General features: G+C 38.4%; 1 protein-coding gene across 1 annotated transcript in view; it reads left to right on the top strand.

Moving 5' to 3' along the window:
* The window catches only part of LOC149935261 (protein-lysine N-trimethyltransferase SMYD5-like), a 286,480-nt gene that overhangs the window by 104,981 nt on the left and 166,938 nt on the right, over positions 1 to 14,561 (top strand). The gene's annotated exons all lie outside the window — the stretch shown is intronic.

Below are 14,561 nucleotides of genomic sequence, written 5' to 3'. Positions count from 1 at the left end.
TGCATTAAATAATTTTAATTTTAAGTGAGATTTCTTGCCAATTCGCGGGACCCCACAACACGCGAACGCACTATTGTGATATTTGAATTTCGTACCAATTGATACAGGCGCCATCTAACTCCAAAAAACATTCGGCTGGAGTGAAAACTAACGCGTTCGCGTTCCGCTACATTATTTCCAAAACCATGTAACTCTAAAAATTAATTGAAATTAACGTGTTCGCGTCACTTGAAAAATATATTTTCGATAAAATTCTTCTTGGGTTTATTAAGTTAATGTACAAGATGATTAAAAAAATTCAAATTTAAATTTAATATTTAAAATATATTTAATACATCGGAGTGATTGTGTGTACTTAAATGTCCGTGACATCTTGTTCATTTTAAGACCACCAATGGAATAATCAGGTGCCGTCTGTTTAGAGGACCTCTATCTCGGTCACTTCACTAGTGGCGAAAGTTTCTTACATCCCCTTTGCGTCGTAATAAAAATTACCAGGAATGCTTATCATGCCGTATCAGAGGCGTATCTAGGGTATGGTAGCCATGGCGCGTGCCATGGGTGCCACTTGACGGGGGGCGCCAATTATGTTTTAATTTTTTTTTGGCGGCCTGCTTTGGTGTTGTGTTTTAGGTTTCTCTTAATGTTTATATTTCCGTTATATATATCTCTAAGATGAGATTAGATTTAGGTAACTTTCTGGAAAAATGCCTGGGGCCAAGGAAGGTTGTGTGAACTTGCTTTGCTAAATATCGAGAGAGAAGAAATGGAAACAAGATGTCCCGGACATTTAAGTACACACAATCCCCCTGATGTAACTTTTAATCGCAAGAGGAATTTTACCGAAATCGCATTTTTCGAGTTACCAATTTTTGGAAATAAAGTAGCGAAACGCGAACAACTTAGATGGCGCCTTTATAGAGCTCGGCGGAACAGATAAATTAACCGGAAAATTTTTAATTATTCATAAAAATTTCGGTTATTAATAATTTATGAATATTATTCGCGGTTATAAAACGAATTAATATAAGTTTTTATTCGGATATTTTCGGCTATGGATAAAAACAAATAAAACTGATATTTCATATCCAAACGACGAGCTCTACGCCTGTATCAATTGGCACGAAATTCAAATATGACAATGGTGCGTACGCGGGTTGTGGGGTCCCGCGAATTGGCCAAAAATCTCACTTAAAATTAAAAATCGTGTGTACTGCGGCTAGTCATAAAAATATTAAGTGGCACACTTATTCTTAACTTCTGGGCATAACAAATATTTAGGGTCACACTTATTTTTTACCCGCCTGTTCAGACGTTATTCTTATTTCAGGCAGGTTTTCAATGGAATGCGAATTTAGCTTCAGCGCTTAAGGAATTCAGGTCTGACGCGAAATGCCTAATAACCTCACTTAAAATTAACTTTTTTCAACGCAACTGCAACCTAAGCTGGAATGGGCCTAGAAGTAACAAAACTTGTGGTTTTTGATCAAATCTTACTTACCTTCTTCCTGTCGTACGACGTGCGTAAAAAGGGCGTAAAACGTTGAGTGTCACGCTTATAGTTACTTCTGGGCCTACGTTGAAAGCTCGTCGCGAACGGCATTAAAAAATGTGAGAGGGAAACTGTCGTTTAGAACTCTAAAGACACGCGGATTTACAATGTCGGAAGTTGCGGGGGTCCGTATACGCTGTACACAAAACCTAACTTAGAATTAAAATTAAGCAACATAGTTGCAAATCTAGGTTATATGGAAACCACAGCTATTCAAAAATATAACTCTCATGAAAATCGGATTTAAATTAAGGAACGTTATGTAGACTTTTAGCCGGAAATATAAAACCGCGAAAATTGGGGTCCAGTAAATTAACAAGGAAACTATACTTAAATTTAATATTTACTGATATAACTGAAATTGTATATCCGCTGAATCCTAACCTAACCAAAAATATTTTTAACGTTATCGGACTTAATTTTAAATAAAATATCTACCACACAAAGCGAAACCACCAAAAATAGTAAATTGGGAATTTGCCCAACTTCTCGGGCTCCGATCCCAAACATTACTGTAATGCCGTCGAGCCTATAATAGTGCCTACCGATTGAGATATCAATCGCCTTTGTACCACTAACGTACCGTGAGCAATCGTTTGTACGCCCGCGGCGGCGGCAGCGACGGGGGCGGCGGCTACACAATAGGTGATCGTAATACACACAAATCCCCAAGGATTGTGTGTAAAAACAGACTTCGACGATATTATTGACAAATTTTCGTGAATCAAAGCCTGGAAGGTAACACTATAAGTTGGTTTCGAATTACATAATATTTCTTGTACAATAAAAGATCATAGTTATTAAAAAATCACTAAAGTTTCACTTATATTCCATTTCCTATAACTCTGACCACCTGGGAAGGGGCGCAATTTCTATGGTTTGCCATAGGTCAAATTTTCCTAGCTACGCCACTGTGCCGTATCGCGTATGGTAAGATAACTCTGACGGTTTTGGCCCCGCGTACAAGAGAAAAAATCCCCTCTGCGGGCGCTCCCCTCTCACGTAGTTATTTGTTAAGTTAACACAGTGACGTCAAAAAACCGTCAGCCACATCGAGACGAAAATCTGCCGCGATAAGCATTCCAAGTAGAAGTATGGATTCCTGAAGTTACATAATGACATAAGCGTGACACTGAACGATTTCGGGTAACGTTGATCTGTTGCGAAGTGATTGCGTAATTGAAAGTGCTTCCTACTCTCTTTGTTGAAAAAATTACGGCAAGGCTACTGTTATGGCAATAATTACGAACGAAAACGTGTGAAAGTCTCAAAATTTTAAAAAGTGTATAATATTATTACATAAGTGTGACACTTCCTTTCTTCAAATGCAAAAGTTTTACTGAGAGCTATTCGCCAGACAGACTGCATTACGGGCTTCGTCGCCGTTTTGCGTCGCTTGCTAACGCGTCACACGTAGCCTTTGCTAGGGGTAGATTTTCTTCTGGTGATGACGTCACTTCGTTACTAGCTCTCAGTAAAATATTCCCCAAAGTGACAAACTTATGGAATAATATTATAGACTTATGCATCATTATGGTTTTATGTTACTTATGGTCGTATGGATATACAGAAACCTAATAACGGATGATATTTTCGTCACAGCATGAACCGAGAATAGTTCCATGGTCACAGTTCAATCACGTTTAATCTGGTGTTTACTATTACCGCGTCTTATACAGGGTGTTTCAAAAGGTTATGCCAAAATTATAAGGAGTTGTAGGGGGTAAGTTGAGAAGTATGCCGGTTTACTCCCCATTTTCCTACGATGAGTTAAAAGAGTGCCAGAGAGCTTCAAAGTGTGGCCTACGAGCCCCTGGAAGTAGGCTGCAACAAGCGCAAAACCAAGCAGCAGGGAAATGCTAACATTAAGGTTTGGGTTTCTGCGATAGGTAAACAAGACGTACAACGGTCAGAATACACACAATCCTTCTAATGTGTTAAGTTTGTTTGAGCTATTCACAGCAACCTGCAACGCCGGTATCACAACCAATATATATCCACGGCCACACATAATTGTATTTACACTTATTTGTAACTTCTAGTCATACTTTGAAAGCATCGAAGATTCCTTCGAACAGTGTCTTTCTTATTTTTTACTTCTGATCACACTTATTTGTTACTTCTGGTCAGACGTTGTAAGCATAGCGTATTACTCCGATAAGTGTCACACTTATTTGTTACTTCAGGTCATACGTTGTAAGCATAGCGTATTTCTCCGATAAGTGTCACACGTATTTGTTACTTCAGGTCGTACGTTGTAAGCATCGCGTATTACTCCGATAAGTGTCACACTTCTTTGTTACTTCAGGTCGTACGTTGTAAGCATAGCGTATTACTCCGATAAGTGTCACACTTATTTGTTACTTCAGGTCATAAGTTGTAAGCATAGCGTATTACTCCGATAAGTGTCACACTTATTTGTTACTTCAGGTCATACGTTGAAAGCATAGCGTATTACTCCGATAAGTGTCACACTTCTTTGTTACTTCAGGTCGTACGTTGTAAGCATAGCGTATTACTCCGATAAGTGTCACACTTATTTGTTACTTCAGGTCATACGTTGTAAGCATAGCGTATTACTCCGATAAGTGTCACACTTATTTGTTACTTTGGGCCATATTAGAACGGCCTTGAAAAATGCCAGAGATAAATTCGCGTATAGTCTCTATAACCACGCGTATTTCCAATGTTCGAAGTTGAGGGGGGTATGTATACGCTGCCCAAAAAACCTAACTTAGAATTAAACTTAAGCAACGTAATTGCAATTCTAGGTTATATGGAAAGCACAGCTATTCAAAAATATAACTTTCATGAAAGTCGGACCTAAATTAAGGAACGTTATGTCGTCATTTCTCTCTATTAAATTGCACTATAAAATAATTTCTCTCCGCATTCGTTAATTAGTTATTTAATTTTTAATCGGCGGGGCCAAGTTAACGCTTGGCCCCGCCACTCAAACTATATGCAAAATATCAGTGCCATAATTTCGCTCTCATTTCTCTCTATTAAACTGCGCAAGAAAATAATTTCTCTCCGCATTCGTTATTGAGTTATTTAAATTATTAATTGGCGGGGCCAAATTAACGCTTGGCCCCGCCTTAGGCCGATATGCAAATTAGTAGTGCCATAATTTCGCTCTCATTTCTCTCTATTAAATTGCACTATAAAATAATTTCTCTTCGCATTCGTTAATGAGTTATTTAAATTATTAATTGGCGGGGCCAAATTAACGCTTGGCCCCGCCTTAGGCCGATATGCAAATTAGTAGTGCCATAATTTCGCTCTCATTTCTCTCTATTAAATTGCACTATAAAATAATTTCTCTTCGCATTCGTTAATGAGTTATTTAAATTATTAATTGGCGGGGCCAAATTAACTCTTGGCCCCGCCTTAGGCCGATATGCAAATTAGTAGTGCCATAATTTCGCTCTCATTTCTCTCTATTAAATTGCACTATGAAATAATTTCTCTCCGCATTCGTTAATGAGTTATTTAAATTATTAATTGGCGGGGCCAAATTAACGCTTGGCCCCGCCTTAGGCCGATATGCAAATTAGTAGTGCCATAATTTCGCTCTCATTTCTCTCTATTAAATTGCACTATGAAATAATTTCTCTCCGCATTCGTTAATGAGTTATTTAAATTATTAATTGGCGGGGCCAAATTAACGCTTGGCCCCGCCTTATACCGATATGCAAATTAGTAGTGCCATAATTTCGCTCTCATTTCTCTCTATTAATCTGCGCAAGAAAATAATTTCTCTCCGCATTCGTTAATGAGTTATTTAAAATATTAATTGGCGGGGCCAAATTAACGCTTGGCCCCGCCTTAGGCCGATATGCAAATTAGTAGTGCCATAATTTCGCTCTCATTTCTCTCTATTAATCTGCGCAAGAAAATAATTTCTCTCCGCATTCGTTAATGAGTTATTTAAAATATTAATTGGCGGGGCCAAATTAACGCTTGGCCCCGCCTTAGGCCGATATGCAAATTAGTAGTGCCATAATTTCGCTCTCATTTCTCTCTATTAATCTGCGCAAGAAAATAATTTCTCTCCGCATTCGTTAATGAGTTATTTAAATTATTAATTGGCGGGGCCAAATTAACGCTTGGCCCCGCCTTAGGCCGATATGCAAATTAGTAGTGCCATAATTTCGCTCTCATTTCTCTCTATTAATCTGCGCAAGAAAATAATTTCTCTCCGCATTCGTTAATGAGTTATTTAAAATATTAATTGGCGGGGCCAAATTAACGCTTGGCCCCGCCTTAGGCCGATATGCAAATTAGTAGTGCCATAATTTCGCTCTCATTTCTCTCTATTAATCTGCGCAAGAAAATAATTTCTCTCCGCATTCGTTAATGAGTTATTTAAATTATTAATTGGCGGGGCCAAATTAACGCTTGGCCCCGCCTTAGGCCGATATGCAAATTAGTAGTGCCATAATTTCGCTCTCATTTCTCTCTATTAATCTGCGCAAGAAAATAATTTCTCTCCGCATTCGTTAATGAGTTATTTAAAATATTAATTGGCGGGGCCAAATTAACGCTTGGCCCCGCCTTAGGCCGATATGCAAATTAGTAGTGCCATAATTTCGCTCTCATTTCTCTCTATTAATCTGCGCAAGAAAATAATTTCTCTCCGCATTCGTTAATGAGTTATTTAAAATATTAATTGGCGGGGCCAAATTAACGCTTGGCCCCGCCTTAGGCCGATATGCAAATTAGTAGTGCCATAATTTCGCTCTCATTTCTCTCTATTAATCTGCGCAAGAAAATAATTTCTCTCCGCATTCGTTAATGAGTTATTTAAAATATTAATTGGCGGGGCCAAATTAACGCTTGGCCCCGCCTTAGGCCGATATGCAAATTAGTAGTGCCATAATTTCGCTCTCATTTCTCTCTATTAATCTGCGCAAGAAAATAATTTCTCTCCGCATTCGTTAATGAGTTATTTAAATTATTAATTGGCGGGGCCAAATTAACGCTTGGCCCCGCCTTAGGCCGATATGCAAATTAGTAGTGCCATAATTTCGCTCTCATTTCTCTCTATTAATCTGCGCAAGAAAATAATTTCTCTCCGCATTCGTTAATGAGTTATTTAAATTATTAATTGGCGGGGCCAAATTAACGCTTGGCCCCGCCTTAGGCCGATATGCAAATTAGTAGTGCCATAATTTCGCTCTCATTTCTCTCTATTAATCTGCGCAAGAAAATAATTTCTCTCCGCATTCGTTAATGAGTTATTTAAAATATTAATTGGCGGGGCCAAATTAACGCTTGGCCCCGCCTTAGGCCGATATGCAAATTAGTAGTGCCATAATTTCGCTCTCATTTCTCTCTATTAATCTGCGCAAGAAAATAATTTCTCTCCGCATTCGTTAATGAGTTATTTAAAATATTAATTGGCGGGGCCAAATTAACGCTTGGCCCCGCCTTAGGCCGATATGCAAATTAGTAGTGCCATAATTTCGCTCTCATTTCTCTCTATTAATCTGCGCAAGAAAATAATTTCTCTCCGCATTCGTTAATGAGTTATTTAAAATATTAATTGGCGGGGCCAAATTAACGCTTGGCCCCGCCTTAGGCCGATATGCAAATTAGTAGTGCCATAATTTCGCTCTCATTTCTCTCTATTAATCTGCGCAAGAAAATAATTTCTCTCCGCATTCGTTAATGAGTTATTTAAATTATTAATTGGCGGGGCCAAATTAACGCTTGGCCCCGCCTTAGGCCGATATGCAAATTAGTAGTGCCATAATTTCGCTCTCATTTCTCTCTATTAATCTGCGCAAGAAAATAATTTCTCTCCGCATTCGTTAATGAGTTATTTAAAATATTAATTGGCGGGGCCAAATTAACGCTTGGCCCCGCCTTAGGCCGATATGCAAATTAGTAGTGCCATAATTTCGCTCTCATTTCTCTCTATTAATCTGCGCAAGAAAATAATTTCTCTCCGCATTCGTTAATGAGTTATTTAAAATATTAATTGGCGGGGCCAAATTAACGCTTGGCCCCGCCTTAGGCCGATATGCAAATTAGTAGTGCCATAATTTCGCTCTCATTTCTCTCTATTAATCTGCGCAAGAAAATAATTTCTCTCCGCATTCGTTAATGAGTTATTTAAATTATTAATTGGCGGGGCCAAATTAACGCTTGGCCCCGCCTTAGGCCGATATGCAAATTAGTAGTGCCATAATTTCGCTCTCATTTCTCTCTATTAATCTGCGCAAGAAAATAATTTCTCTCCGCATTCGTTAATGAGTTATTTAAAATATTAATTGGCGGGGCCAAATTAACGCTTGGCCCCGCCTTAGGCCGATATGCAAATTAGTAGTGCCATAATTTCGCTCTCATTTCTCTCTATTAATCTGCGCAAGAAAATAATTTCTCTCCGCATTCGTTAATGAGTTATTTAAATTATTAATTGGCGGGGCCAAATTAACGCTTGGCCCCGCCTTAGGCCGATATGCAAATTAGTAGTGCCATAATTTCGCTCTCATTTCTCTCTATTAATCTGCGCAAGAAAATAATTTCTCTCCGCATTCGTTAATGAGTTATTTAAATTATTAATTGGCGGGGCCAAATTAACGCTTGGCCCCGCCTTAGGCCGATATGCAAATTAGTAGTGCCATAATTTCGCTCTCATTTCTCTCTATTAATCTGCGCAAGAAAATAATTTCTCTCCGCATTCGTTAATGAGTTATTTAAAATATTAATTGGCGGGGCCAAATTAACGCTTGGCCCCGCCTTAGGCCGATATGCAAATTAGTAGTGCCATAATTTCGCTCTCATTTCTCTCTATTAATCTGCGCAAGAAAATAATTTCTCTCCGCATTCGTTAATGAGTTATTTAAAATATTAATTGGCGGGGCCAAATTAACGCTTGGCCCCGCCTTAGGCCGATATGCAAATTAGTAGTGCCATAATTTCGCTCTCATTTCTCTCTATTAATCTGCGCAAGAAAATAATTTCTCTCCGCATTCGTTAATGAGTTATTTAAAATATTAATTGGCGGGGCCAAATTAACGCTTGGCCCCGCCTTAGGCCGATATGCAAATTAGTAGTGCCATAATTTCGCTCTCATTTCTCTCTATTAATCTGCGCAAGAAAATAATTTCTCTCCGCATTCGTTAATGAGTTATTTAAATTATTAATTGGCGGGGCCAAATTAACGCTTGGCCCCGCCTTAGGCCGATATGCAAATTAGTAGTGCCATAATTTCGCTCTCATTTCTCTCTATTAATCTGCGCAAGAAAATAATTTCTCTCCGCATTCGTTAATGAGTTATTTAAAATATTAATTGGCGGGGCCAAATTAACGCTTGGCCCCGCCTTAGGCCGATATGCAAATTAGTAGTGCCATAATTTCGCTCTCATTTCTCTCTATTAAATTGCACTATGAAATAATTTCTCTCCGCATTCGTTAATGAGTTATTTAAATTATTAATTGGCGGGGCCAAATTAACGCTTGGCCCCGCCTTAGGCCGATATGCAAATTAGTAGTGCCATAATTTCGCTCTCATTTCTCTCTATTAAATTGCACTATGAAATAATTTCTCTCCGCATTCGTTAATGAGTTATTTAAATTATTAATTGGCGGGGCCAAATTAACGCTTGGCCCCGCCTTATACCGATATGCAAATTAGTAGTGCCATAATTTCGCTCTCATTTCTCTCTATTAATCTGCGCAAGAAAATAATTTCTCTCCGCATTCGTTAATGAGTTATTTAAAATATTAATTGGCGGGGCCAAATTAACGCTTGGCCCCGCCTTAGGCCGATATGCAAATTAGTAGTGCCATAATTTCGCTCTCATTTCTCTCTATTAATCTGCGCAAGAAAATAATTTCTCTCCGCATTCGTTAATGAGTTATTTAAAATATTAATTGGCGGGGCCAAATTAACGCTTGGCCCCGCCTTAGGCCGATATGCAAATTAGTAGTGCCATAATTTCGCTCTCATTTCTCTCTATTAATCTGCGCAAGAAAATAATTTCTCTCCGCATTCGTTAATGAGTTATTTAAATTATTAATTGGCGGGGCCAAATTAACGCTTGGCCCCGCCTTAGGCCGATATGCAAATTAGTAGTGCCATAATTTCGCTCTCATTTCTCTCTATTAATCTGCGCAAGAAAATAATTTCTCTCCGCATTCGTTAATGAGTTATTTAAAATATTAATTGGCGGGGCCAAATTAACGCTTGGCCCCGCCTTAGGCCGATATGCAAATTAGTAGTGCCATAATTTCGCTCTCATTTCTCTCTATTAATCTGCGCAAGAAAATAATTTCTCTCCGCATTCGTTAATGAGTTATTTAAATTATTAATTGGCGGGGCCAAATTAACGCTTGGCCCCGCCTTAGGCCGATATGCAAATTAGTAGTGCCATAATTTCGCTCTCATTTCTCTCTATTAATCTGCACAAGAAAATAATTTCTCTCCGCATTCGTTAATGAGTTATTTAAAATATTAATTGGCGGGGCCAAATTAACGCTTGGCCCCGCCTTAGGCCGATATGCAAATTAGTAGTGCCATAATTTCGCTCTCATTTCTCTCTATTAATCTGCGCAAGAAAATAATTTCTCTCCGCATTCGTTAATGAGTTATTTAAAATATTAATTGGCGGGGCCAAATTAACGCTTGGCCCCGCCTTAGGCCGATATGCAAATTAGTAGTGCCATAATTTCGCTCTCATTTCTCTCTATTAATCTGCGCAAGAAAATAATTTCTCTCCGCATTCGTTAATGAGTTATTTAAAATATTAATTGGCGGGGCCAAATTAACGCTTGGCCCCGCCTTAGGCCGATATGCAAATTAGTAGTGCCATAATTTCGCTCTCATTTCTCTCTATTAATCTGCGCAAGAAAATAATTTCTCTCCGCATTCGTTAATGAGTTATTTAAAATATTAATTGGCGGGGCCAAATTAACGCTTGGCCCCGCCTTAGGCCGATATGCAAATTAGTAGTGCCATAATTTCGCTCTCATTTCTCTCTATTAATCTGCGCAAGAAAATAATTTCTCTCCGCATTCGTTAATGAGTTATTTAAATTATTAATTGGCGGGGCCAAATTAACGCTTGGCCCCGCCTTAGGCCGATATGCAAATTAGTAGTGCCATAATTTCGCTCTCATTTCTCTCTATTAATCTGCGCAAGAAAATAATTTCTCTCCGCATTCGTTAATGAGTTATTTAAAATATTAATTGGCGGGGCCAAATTAACGCTTGGCCCCGCCTTAGGCCGATATGCAAATTAGTAGTGCCATAATTTCGCTCTCATTTCTCTCTATTAATCTGCGCAAGAAAATAATTTCTCTCCGCATTCGTTAATGAGTTATTTAAAATATTAATTGGCGGGGCCAAATTAACGCTTGGCCCCGCCTTAGGCCGATATGCAAATTAGTAGTGCCATAATTTCGCTCTCATTTCTCTCTATTAATCTGCGCAAGAAAATAATTTCTCTCCGCATTCGTTAATGAGTTATTTAAATTATTAATTGGCGGGGCCAAATTAACGCTTGGCCCCGCCTTAGGCCGATATGCAAATTAGTAGTGCCATAATTTCGCTCTCATTTCTCTCTATTAATCTGCGCAAGAAAATAATTTCTCTCCGCATTCGTTAATGAGTTATTTAAAATATTAATTGGCGGGGCCAAATTAACGCTTGGCCCCGCCTTAGGCCGATATGCAAATTAGTAGTGCCATAATTTCGCTCTCATTTCTCTCTATTAATCTGCGCAAGAAAATAATTTCTCTCCGCATTCGTTAATGAGTTATTTAAAATATTAATTGGCGGGGCCAAATTAACGCTTGGCCCCGCCTTAGGCCGATATGCAAATTAGTAGTGCCATAATTTCGCTCTCATTTCTCTCTATTAATCTGCGCAAGAAAATAATTTCTCTCCGCATTCGTTAATGAGTTATTTAAATTATTAATTGGCGGGGCCAAATTAACGCTTGGCCCCGCCTTAGGCCGATATGCAAATTAGTAGTGCCATAATTTCGCTCTCATTTCTCTCTATTAATCTGCGCAAGAAAATAATTTCTCTCCGCATTCGTTAATGAGTTATTTAAAATATTAATTGGCGGGGCCAAATTAACGCTTGGCCCCGCCTTAGGCCGATATGCAAATTAGTAGTGCCATAATTTCGCTCTCATTTCTCTCTATTAATCTGCGCAAGAAAATAATTTCTCTCCGCATTCGTTAATGAGTTATTTAAAATATTAATTGGCGGGGCCAAATTAACGCTTGGCCCCGCCTTATACCGATATGCGAATTAGTAGTGCCATAATTTCGCTCTCATTTCTCTCTATTAATCTGCGCAAGAAAATAATTTCTCTCCGCATTCGTTAATGAGTTATTTAAAATATTAATTGGCGGGGCCAAATTAACGCTTGGCCCCGCCTTAGGCCGATATGCAAATTAGTAGTGCCATAATTTCGCTCTCATTTCTCTCTATTAATCTGCGCAAGAAAATAATTTCTCTCCGCATTCGTTAATGAGTTATTTAAAATATTAATTGGCGGGGCCAAATTAACGCTTGGCCCCGCCTTAGGCCGATATGGAAATTAGTAGTGCCATAATTTCGCTCTCATTTCTCTCTATTAATCTGCGCAAGAAAATAATTTCTCTCCGCATTCGTTAATGAGTTATTTAAAATATTAATTGGCGGGGCCAAATTAACGCTTGGCCCCGCCTTAGGCCGATATGCAAATTAGTAGTGCCATAATTTCGCTCTCATTTCTCTCTATTAATCTGCGCAAGAAAATAATTTCTCTCCGCATTCGTTAATGAGTTATTTAAAATATTAATTGGCGGGGCCAAATTAACGCTTGGCCCCGCCTTAGGCCGATATGCAAATTAGTAGTGCCATAATTTCGCTCTCATTTCTCTCTATTAATCTGCGCAAGAAAATAATTTCTCTCCGCATTCGTTAATGAGTTATTTAAAATATTAATTGGCGGGGCCAAATTAACGCTTGGCCCCGCCTTAGGCCGATATGCAAATTAGTAGTGCCATAATTTCGCTCTCATTTCTCTCTATTAAACTGCGCAAGAAAATAATTTCTCTCCATGAAATAAAATACCTAAACATTTCGCCAAGAAATAAAATTAACTCAATTTCATTCGTATAAAGGGCATCATGAATACTTTTACGTGTCTGATATTGGTTATAATTTTATCTTATAAGAAGTAGACTTTAAATATCATACTTTTACTGTTTTTTTGTCTTAACCGAATGGTGACCTCCAGCTCTGTATTAATAAGTTGCTTCTATTATTAACACATATTATTTCAGCAATATGATATAGGATAAAATGGTCGTAGTATAAAGTGTCATTCACACTGTGCAACTTCTGTCAATTTCTTTGGGTAATTTTTTATCTACAACAACAAATTTCATAGTCTGAAAACGAATAATTGTAACACAGCAACAAAATTCGATGAAAATGGCATTTTTTGTCGCAAAACGCATGATTTTATCGCTATGCCGCCTGACTGTAAGTTTATATACTAGTTTAGAAAATGTATATATGAGAGATAGATTTAAATTGAATTAAACGAACTTTAATTAATTATTAGAGTGGACACAATCAAATCGAAAAAACCATTATTCCCTAATTATCCTAATTATTGCGTAGTCCTTGAATGTCCGTTTGTAGATAAAGTAGTTAATTATAAATAAAATAAAAATCAAAATGTGGCAGCGAAGACGTTTACTTTCTTCCTCCTTGCAAATATGGAAACAATACATTAATTATCTCAACCAAAAGTTACTAATAGAAAACCCTACTGACGGGAGAAAAGCAAACCCGAAAAAAAACCCCAAAAAGGAAGCAATCTACCCTTTTGCAGGTGTTCGGTTCGAAGCTGGAAACATTCGTCAATGTCGCGTCGCGCTAATTTAAATTTTTTCGGTGTGATCTCGCTAGTGCCGCACTTGGGGAGAGCCTACATTGGTAAACCTCAAACTTTCAGAATTCTTTCTTTTGTATACATTTTCCCGGCATTCTGTATTTCTGGGGTTTCCCACTAATCTCTTCGTATCCGCTGTCCGCAGGTGTGGACCTACACTTATCTTTCATTACCTATTAGTTTTTTTCGTGTCGTGTCGTTCAATCTTGGTTTAACTCGTTCAACCGAGCTCTTTATAAAGAGAGTCACCATATCTTTAGTAGAAGGAAAGTGAGGTCGACACTCCGATCCCGGGATCGGGATCGTCGGGATCGTCGGGATCCGGGATTTAAGGGATGAAATGGGGGTAAAATCATCGAAAAGTCAATGTATTTAGGGTATTTCTCGCGACGATTCGTTTTCCCGTATATCAACATATTGTGTCCAGGCCAACTTGTTCATTTATCTACGCTTATCTCGAAAGATACTTGAACGTATATCTTATCAAGTTTTATCGTACGGAATAAGTTGAAATGATGTAAAAATTGATAACCTAGGCGACGCGTGCGCAGATTACCCCGGGGGACGCGGTTAATTTGAATTGAAGTGTTTTGACGTCATGGAATATTCGTTGTTAAAGTAGAATGGAAATATTTTTAAACTTCATTTTAATATCATTGTAGTATGCTTGACACTTGAACCAATCTCACGAGTATTTCTTAAAACGAATATCTCGATCGCGTTTTATCGTACGAAATAAGTAGAAATTATGTAAGTTGTATGATACTTGATAACCTAGGCAGGAAGATAGCGCGCGCGTGCGTGGATTACCTGGGAGGCGTGGATTACCTGGGAGGCGCGGATTGCCGGGCGCGCGGTTAATTTGAATTTAAAACATGGATTCCCTCTCCGAAATAATTCATGTACCCAAAATTGGACCGCAAGTTTTTTTTCTTTTAGGGGAATCTCTATGGGAGTTTAACATTACAATAAAGCTAATAGGTCCAGTTTGGGGTACTTTTGGTCCGAAATGGGGTACATAGGGCCGAAAATGGTGACTTTGGTCGTTTTAAGGGTACTTTTGTTCTATTTTGGTCCATTTTTGGGTACATCAGAGAAGCA

Source organism: Leiobunum rupestre, chromosome 7 (assembly GCF_980474605.1).
Source record: "Leiobunum rupestre chromosome 7, qqLeiRupe1.1.hap1, whole genome shotgun sequence".
Lineage (NCBI taxonomy): Eukaryota > Metazoa > Arthropoda > Arachnida > Opiliones > Sclerosomatidae > Leiobunum > Leiobunum rupestre.
The sequence above is the reverse complement of the archived record's forward strand: the minus strand, read 5'-3'. Positions and strand labels throughout refer to the sequence as shown.